General features: G+C 36.6%; 1 pseudogene; it reads right to left on the minus strand.

Moving 5' to 3' along the window:
* Positions 1 to 9,065: 9,065 nt before the first annotated feature.
* On the minus strand, positions 9,066 to 9,674 carry LOC148956781 (uncharacterized; annotated as a pseudogene).
* Between the last annotated feature and the right edge of the window lie 350 nt (positions 9,675 to 10,024).

Raw genomic sequence — 10,024 nt, forward strand, 5'->3', positions numbered from 1 at the left:
TAGGGAATAAACCTTCTTCTTCCAGGGGAGTAGAAATATACGAAGGAATGGCAGGTGATACCACAAAAAGTGCCACCTCTAAAAGTTCCAATTCGGATTCGTCGGTAACCAGTTCCGAAGAGTCTGACGGCGAATCAGACCATATAGTAGCTAAAGAAATAGGGAAATCAAGACCGTCCTCAGTAGCCGCACACGGGAAACAAACGAAATTAAAAGGACAAGAAATTTTTAAAAAACAATACAAAAGTTTTGACCTTATTTCACTATACAAAACGAAAAAGAAAAAACCAAAGTAAACATACTATAAAATCATAACACAGTCAGGTAGAACGGTTAAAAAACCCGATAGATGGAATTACGCTTAATCAGAATAGGATTAAAAGATTTTAATGGATAGGCGTCCTAACTTTTAACTCACGAGTAAAAAACATATGATTATAAAAATGCTGTAGAGAAATTCTGTTCAAAATATATCAGTTCACAAAAAGCAAATCCTAATTAAAAGGCAATAATGCATATGATTCATTCGAATAATTTCCTTGGATACAAAAAATTACACGTACCATCCCAGTACGATGGATCCAATCCAACTGAAAGAAGCCGGAGCGTTCTGGGGATTCGGAGTGTGGGGGGTAACGATATCATTGTTGTCGTGCCCAGGCCAAACTTCGAGCCGCAAGACTGGCTCCCAAATCTCCAAATTCCAGGACAATTCCCCATTCCAAAAAAAAAAAATCTGACGTGGAAAGCTCGTGGTCGACCGTAATGACAAATAGTATTTTTAGATCCTCTGTAGCACATTCTGCCTACTGGGTAGCTACCTCACAAAAAATTTAACTATATCCCTATAAATGAGAATTAATCAGTTGGACAACCTATACTTGACCCAATCATCGGGATCAAGAACGGATTTTATATCATGGGGAGGGGAGATTTGGTTTCCCCTACCGACCGCATTTTCAACTTACATTCTACAAAGGAACTAGGGAAATCATCCCCTACTCAGTATTAAGTTGTGTAATCAAACCTAATTAGATGGACCACGTTTGGTGGTAAGTGTGGGGGGAGGGCTCGCCCAAAGGCAACGTTTGGTTTTTTTTGGAGACCTATTCCCTCGTTTTTTCTATGAAAAAAAATCGACCCAGGTCCTAACTGTGAGCATTATCAGATCATAACAATGGAATCAAAACCTACTCGAAGGGCGACAATTGATACTGAGTTCATTAGCATAATGAACGCGAAGGAAAACATTAAATATTCGGCAGCTATGTTAGTCGTGGACGAACAAGGAAATCAAATATATGAGAAAGAATGGGATGTAACCTACAACCTTAAAGGGTATGCACCCCACACTTATAAGTATGGTTTAGCACATGCAAATTCCCCCAAGTATCGTCCGGCTAGAGGGGAGGTCAAAACAAAGTATAGGAAAAGAAGCGCAAAGCAACTTGGTTGTTTCCAATTATTGATAAGACGCCTACAAAAGAACCTCAATATCAAGTATTTCTATTGCAGGGGACCCACTCAAACAGACTTATTACTCCTTGATAAATGCAGACCCCCAAAATTTGCTATAACCTCGAAAAAAATCCCCAATGTGTCAAATATGAAGGCATACATCATCCTTTAGCGGAAATCCAATATTACAAACAATTTTTATTTGACCCTGAATCTGAAGAATACAAATCCCTTGGTAGTAAACTATTCTTGAAACGCATAAAAACATACCAAAGGAAAAGAGACGCCTATAAAAATAGTAATAAGAAAATCAAGAGAAGATTCTAAACTCAAAACTACCTATTAGTTGGTAACTGTGGAAAAATTAACATTGTATGCATAAACTATTTTGTCTAAGTGCAGATTATAATTATTTTAGGCCTACACATAAAAATAAGATACCAGTGTAATTACGTGCTGCACGCTACTCATTCATGTGTTTCTTACTCGAGAAATATAATATAAAAATTAAATTGTATAGCGATTACTAGCTAAGCTTTAAAGTTATATCTCAACCAGTCATAGAGGTATATCACGACCAGAATTAAGCTCGGAAGTCCTAACTTTACTTTCCTAACCTATCTAATCATAAAATAATTATTCTGTTTTACGCATATAAATCAGTTTCCTTTGGCAAATGCCAAAAAATGATTACATAATAAGAAATAACCTAAGTAAAAATTAAAGTGCCTTTGAAAAAAAAAATACATATATATAATAATAACAAAGGAGTATACAAAAGAATTTTGCAAAAACAAATGGGTACAATAAATGATAAATTAAGTATAGAAACAAACAATAAGATGAGGCCTAAGAATATCAGCCTTACTCTCGTTGTTCACGCAATGGCCCAAGATATTGTAAAACACGGAGTAATATTCAAGCATGAAAATTCACTGCTAGTTAGCCATGACGCATGGAAAATCTTTATGAAATTGGACCCCAAACCTTTCGAGACCTTGTTCCAACAAGTAACAAGACTAGAAAAAAACACGAATGAACTCAAGAAATCGATATTTCAATACCTTAGATCGAACAAAGGACTACAATCCAGTAAAATAATGCATAATAAAGATAATAAAGAGTTTCCAACTTCAGTTGTACCCAAACAAAAATCAAAATTCGTAATAGATGACCCTGATAAGAAAAGGACAGGAATTGACAGGGCACTTGGAACAAGCACTGAGGAAGACAGAGGGAAAAGACTGGCGGATAATGTTGAATACTTTGCGAAAGACGTTGCTAAAACAAAGTCAATACAAAACCCTAAACTACTGACTACAGGGAAAGGAAAACCTTACGATGGAAATTACGCAACGAACGACGAACAACCATTACCCAATCTAAATGAGAAAAGTACACAAAAAATTTCAACTCATCAAGCCTACTTAATACTATATAGACAAAAATTACAAGCCCTATTTGAATTATTCAGCACGGAAATACAAAAATTAAAACAAAGTACCACGAAGATTTTCGAAGTATTCTTTCGAAGAAATAAATACCGTAGATCTACAGGCCTAATTTACATCATTGGAGAACTCGCCTCCCGACTGTTCGGTTTAACGACAGAGGAAGACCTAAACAGCCTAAGGGAAAGTGTAAGAAAGTTGAATAATGCCATGAACGTAACATTACACGTTCAGGAGATACAAGCCAGTGTAGCAAATTACCAGAGAGATAAAATCGATATGATATCTAAGAGAATCTCAAAAACTATAGACGTAATGAATTACTTAAGGAATGAAGTGGACCGCGTGGTAATAGACGCGAGCTTAACCATGGTTTCGCTCGATACAATTACCATGTCATTACTAAATTTGGCGACAGACGTCAGCAAGTTCGAGTTTGCACTATTTGCCCTCAAGGGAGGAACTTTGTCCTACGACCTAGTTGATCCTTCTAGCCTAAAAAATATGTTAGACAAAATAAAAACACACCTAACGTTTGGCTTACATTTGCCCATAGAACCAGAAGTATCAAATTTATTCCATTACTATACTAAAATAAAAGTCCACGTCACGGAAATAAATGAACAGCGATTTGTGGTAGTAACAATTCCATTGATAAATCAAAAATCCGTTTACGACCTATACAAAATTTCAACCTTCCCGGCTAGCATAAAGAAGACGAATTCATTTATGAATATCACGCCTGAAGCAGAGTACTTGCTTATTGATCAAGATAGACGAAAATACGCCCTAGCCAATACGCAAGACTTAAAAGAGTGCGTACGATTCAAAAACTTAGTATGCCAACTTACGTTATCTATTTATAATGTCAAGTCTGGATCCTGTATGTTAGATATATTTTTAAAAAACACACAACAGGAAGAAACACCGAATTCATGCGAAAACGTGGTAGGAAGTACTAAGCGAGAAACATTCATTCACCTTAGAAATGACCTTTGGTTATTCTCAGTTCCAAGAGAAACTGTCGGAGCTTTGTCTTGTTACAATAATACAGAAGAAATAGACCCAAGTTACAAAACAGAATTACTGTTACAAAATGTGGGTACGATAACCATAAAACAAGGGTGTCGACTCGTAACTAAAGAGTCAACCGTCCGAAGGCCGTTAATTACCACAAGCACAAAGATAATAAGTCCCAAAATAACTAACTTCAAGGCGATCAACCTGTCGTACACTATTCCCAATATAGAAAACAAGGAAATCAAAACCTCGATATGGTCAAAAATAGAAAAGAATAAAGGAACGATAAGGCTTACAAAAATAAGAGAAGCATTAGATTCGCAGATTCCCCTATTTACAAACGAAGACCAAAGATTAGCGTATGTAGATAATAAATACGGATTGTTCTCGACCGATTTCTGGTGGAACAAATTATTGGCCGTATGTTTCGTATTCGCAACCTCCCTGACCATAAGAACCCTATTGACTTTTAATTACGTAACAGTCCTAAGAATAAGAAGACGAAAACCAAGAGAAGAACACGGGGAAACAGCTGAAATGCAGAGGTTAAACCCGGAACTCCATGAGAACGTCTGAGCCAAGAAATAGGGAAGACATTAGACAACGAGTGGGTATAGAGGTCTCCACTCGTCCTTGTTATGTCTTGTTCCCTCATTGTAGTATCGTTTACGTAACACCGTTTGGTTATGACGCTGCAACATGCGTTTCTTATACAGCACGGACGTGCGTGAACAATTCAGGCATGAAATATGTTGTAAAATTAGACCTCAAACTTAATAATGTAGGGTAAATTATGTTTATTTAATATCGATATGTCCGTTCTCAAAACAAATTTGAAGACATCTCTGTTTTAGATTTTCATTGTGAGTACTAATATTAGTGTATTTATTTAATTCTGTCTCATAGCTTAGAAATTAATTTACCCAATTAATACGTGACTAATTTGTACTATGAGTGTTTACTTTAAAGAACGTGTGATTCTGCCTCGCTATTTTTATTACAGGGAGTAAAATGGAAACATTGGTTATTGAGCATTACAATGAGCTGCCCAGTACAGATACAACCCAGTAGCATCTATTTTCATCATATCTCAACCAACGAAGAGTACTCACCATAACTCCAGGCAATTTTCATCCCAGCTTCGTCTACGAAAACAACAGTTACCTTCGATCGTCGTTTCTTCGACCATGAACCATATTACGTATCAGGTAACACTATATTTGAACCTCAGTATCAAGTACTTTAACGAACTATATAATCACATAAATGCTGAGAAACCCATCGGTCAGTACAAGATATAAATACATAGATATCGCCTTTGATACTCACTATGGACCCCAGAATAATTTGACAGTATAGTGATGATATTTGAAGCTAAACGATATTTAACGATATTTGAAGTTAAATGATATTTAAATTTGAAGATATTTGAAGCTGAAGTTAAATACAATTTGAAGTTTAATTCTGAGAACCCCATCGATCAGCACACGATAAAGATATTTGAAGTTAAATTACATTTAAAGACATTTGAAGATATTTGAAGCCGAAATTAAAGACAATTTCAAGTTTAATTGTGAGAACACCATCGAGCAGTACAACATAAAAGATATTTAACGATATTTGAAGTTAAATGATATTTGAAGTTAAATGATATTTGAAGATGTTTGAAGTTGAATTTAAAGAAAATATATTAAAAGAGTCACTATAGTATGACGACAACCCATTTCAAAAGGCACAAATGAACAATTTTACGCGAGAATACATCCTCTATGTGCCTCAAAAAAAAAAATCCTAAAAATGATATGCTGAGAAGAAAAACACCAACACCTGTAGTGGGAAGCATCATTTCCCAGTTGACTATTAGAACGATATTTAACGGTCATTTCCCAGTTGACTATTAGGGAAAACTTGTCGTGTAAAGACAACTAGGCTCGAACTGTTCCATGAAGAAACCATAACGTAAATGCTTCAAAATTTTTGCCAAGACAAAAAAAGTGAAGGACAATAATTTACAACAGAAGGGTGTAGTACACTAAGGACTCGAAGGTGATGAATAGATGTGAATCTACATATGTTACTTCCTAATAACTTGGACAATTCAAAAATCCCAATAGTGAAAGTGTTATAATGTTATCAGTGAACATGATGAACCCAATATTGTGTGTTATAAATCATTCATGTATTTACCACAAGTAGAATTAGGTGTAATATTATCATGTTATTCATTTAACGTAGCGTAGGTAGAATGTAGTATGTCATATAGACAGCAAAATTGAAAAAAAAGGCCTTGTAAAAAAAAAAAAAAATATTTAGTATAGTAGCTAGCCAAGAACCATGAATAATCTTAGTCCGGTAGATGAATTTTAGAAAGGGATGTAGAATAAAATAAGAAAAATAATAGAGAAAATTTTTATCACCCCTAATGAGCAGTTACTTATGACGGGGAGTCATTAATTGATGGGAAGATTGATGTATGCCAATAGTTCAAGTCGATATATAGGCAAGAACAGAGCACGTCATTCTAATGAGTTTTCGGGCATATAGTAAAAGTCCATAAATCGTTTTAAATGACCACTAAAACTAGACATAAGTTTTACTCTAAACAAAAACATCAAATTTCTATTTTCAGTTAAAATACGACCCTAGTCGTTTGAATTTCACTAAGATAATTAGTAGCAACAAAAATGCTAAGCAAAATATTTCTAAGGAAGTTTAAATGGCAAAAAAAAACCGTGTGAATGCTCGAGTCATCAAAAACATTTAAAAGAATTTATTGGACGAAAGATTTACATCCTTGGTCCTCCTGGACCAATGGCGAGCCAGTCCTCATGGCGCAGGACTGAAAACCTATGTTTTTGTAGTGGGGTGGGTGTGCTTTTTAATTTTAATCGTAAGTCCGATTTGAAACGATTAGTAAGTCAGACCTAGAGAGATTCAGACGAAATTCTTATATTATTGTCACCATTATTGTCATTGAAGCGACCCGTTGCTGTGCAACTAAGTATGTAAGTTCAATAAATCTATTGTCTTTTTTATCTGTGTTTATTTCATTTTATATGTCTGTACCTAGCCTAATAATAGATAATTAGCTCGTAAGTCTCCAAGGTAAATGCTCCTAAGGGAATCGGATCTCCAGATAGCTCGAGAAAAAATAGGCCATATTTATGTGTCTACATATTCGATCTTCTCCCATTAATTGAGAGCGGCGCTAGCCTAGTTGACACAATCTCCAGCGCTATAAGCGGCGCTATCGGAGAAATTTCTATCGCCACAAATATCAATCTTTTTTATCGCTACATAAAGAGCGAGGCGTTGAGAAGGGGACATCCCCTTTCATTTACGGAATAATTTCTGCTCGTTTTAAGTTTTAATGTCGCCCCTTACTTTCAGTTTAAAAAACTTTTTTTTTTATTTAATAAAATAAAGGAACCAACTTTTTCTTTCAAACACAAAAGCACTGCAGCTTCGAATAAAATGGAAAACAAACAGCTTCGAATACAAGAAAATCTTTCGCAAGAGCCCTCAATCATCTCTACGACCACTCAGTGACCTGTCGACGTTTGAAGGATAGAATAAGAAACAGAAAATAAAGGAGATACATCAGTGCCATCCATGCTAAAAAATACAATTCTCTTTGGTTTTTAGGATGGGGGACTGAATTCCTCCGGGTAGGTGTTTTCAATCATGGCGATTTCAATGGTCTACTTTTTATTTCGATCCACTGTCATTTTTAGAAAGGTCTCGGACTTTTTCTCAATAATAAGGGAAATTTGTTTTCACACTCAAGATTTACATTGAAGTAGAACGTGAGTAATAGTTAGCACTCCTGAATCAGCATCAAATAAATTTTATGCATAGAATAGTTTCTATAAAAACACATTCGTTTTTTGTCTTCGGTTAGTATGGGCGGAGATTCACTTTTTACTAGGTTGCAGCTACTGCTGCATCCATGGTGGCAAAAATTCGTTGGACACGAACACTGATAAATCACTAAAACCACCTTTTCTTCTGACTTGTACTCTTTACCCCTTTCCAATTTTTTGCAAACTCCCCGACCTTACTTATTTCTTTCCAAGATCTAAGTCAACGGTACTGCAAGCTTCCTGCTCTGTTTCTGAGCATTCCGAAGGATATTTTTGAGTTAAACCAGAGCTTCTTCTTAGCTGACAAAGCATTAGTTACAAGAGCTAGCTAAATATATATAAAAAAAAAGTTAATTACCAACTGGCCATTTCGTCGGCGCTAAACAAGATAGACGCCTTCATAGGCTTTGACTATGTTTTCCGTATTCCGACCTGCTGTAGCATCTGATCTTTGGACAGAGAGTGTAAGTCCTGTTTTATTTAAAAACCGCGAAAACTAGTCAACAACTTAATTCAGATATTTCTATATAGAAGGCTCTTTCATATTTCTATTCTCACCTAAGGGAGCGTGCCCACATGAGGAGCTAAGTAAGCTAGTGGGTGACTGTCTGGCCGCCACTCACTCCACCAAAGTCAATTCATATACAAATGGTTCCAAGCAAGCTGTACGTTAGTAAAACTCCAACTTGAATTTAGGGTTGTGAACGAAGTGCTTCTTAAACAGGAATAAAAGCTGATCATTGAGAAAATTTTTGAGCGAGTTCCAGTTTTCTGATCTTAATATCTCGAACATTAATGCCATAAAATTTCTGAAGGGCAGAATTCCTCTGGAGGGAGGAACTAATCATGGTATGTGTGCTGTTCCAGCGAAATTTCATGTCATTAAGTATATAACCTCACATTCCTATGTCTTTGCAAAGACCTTCAAATATGTCATGATGGACATTTGATTTTGTTTTTGTTTTTAGTAGCTTCAGGGTTATACGCAACTTCTGCAACACATCATTTATAGACGCTGGCACTATATCATTAATAAGTAAGTATGACGGCACTACACCCTTAAGGTCCAAACCGGCGGTGCTGATCTCCAATTCGTGGCCCTTCAGCCAGGAAGTGCATCCACTTTCCATGATGGGAATGGGCAAGCTATCCTGTGCTTTTGTATACTTTTCCTGCTTACCTTCCCCAGATTTCTCCAGGTACCCATTTAGAGCTGGGTCGACTCTGGGTGAGCTTATAGTCACGCTACAGACCCCCATCCCAAACCAAATAACTAGCCACGCAAGGGATCGAACCTGTGTCCCGGGATGGACAATATATCATTAGTGCTGCCTTCAGAATCAGATGTATTTTCGGCCCAATCATCAGGCGCACTTTCTTCATCTAACTCGTAAGGATCATCCATTTCAGATACGGTATTAACAATATTTTCATCAATGACATCAGGTAGGTCATCTTCGGCTGTATCAACCTCTTGCTCTCAAATAGGATCATCATAGTTATCACATTCAACTAATTGCTCTTCACCTTCTCTCCAGAACTTGAGAGCATTTGCTATACCAAGGTGAAGGCAATGACCAAAGCACGAAGACCTTTCGATCCCCCAAGGTAGCCGGCTTTAACAACATCTGAACCAGAATCAGATACTACACAAAATATTTTTTTCTTCAATTACATATTTTTTTCAGGCGCACTCTGATAGCTGCAAGTATATGGTGCAAGTACTTGAATGTCTAACTTTCAAGCGCTTGAATTGTAATATGCAACTCTGGACAGCCCATTGTCAACTTATTAGCTTGAGATACACAGATACTGCCAGGTAGCCCACTCCTGTACATGACCAACAGCCAAAGTTCAACGAAACTTTTTTAGTCTCTCTCATATCTGCTTTCAGCTTCATAAGTTTCATTTTCTTTGCTTGAAAGATATGTCTTTTGATTGTACGAGTAGATGGAGGGAGCAGAACACCGTTGAAAGTTCTAACAAGTCCACTCATACCGCCGTTGTCCAATACAAACAGAAGCATCTTGTCAACATGTACTGCTCTGACGCACTGCTTTGTCAACTTCTCTTGATTAGATCGGTTGGGGAGCATCATAGAGCAGATATCTCTAGTTCCTTTCCTTGAGTAATTGCCAGAACTTCTTTGGATCTTGTGCCGTTCTTCCAACTTCTCCTTTGCAGAAAGCGAATCTTTTTCTGTATGATAAACAGCAGCTTCGGGATTCCTTA

The sequence above is a fragment of the Artemia sp. Qi Xiang Cuo genome, chromosome 1, assembly GCF_049724085.1.
Source record: "Artemia sp. Qi Xiang Cuo chromosome 1, ASM4972408v1, whole genome shotgun sequence".
NCBI lineage: Eukaryota > Metazoa > Arthropoda > Branchiopoda > Anostraca > Artemiidae > Artemia > Artemia sp. Qi Xiang Cuo.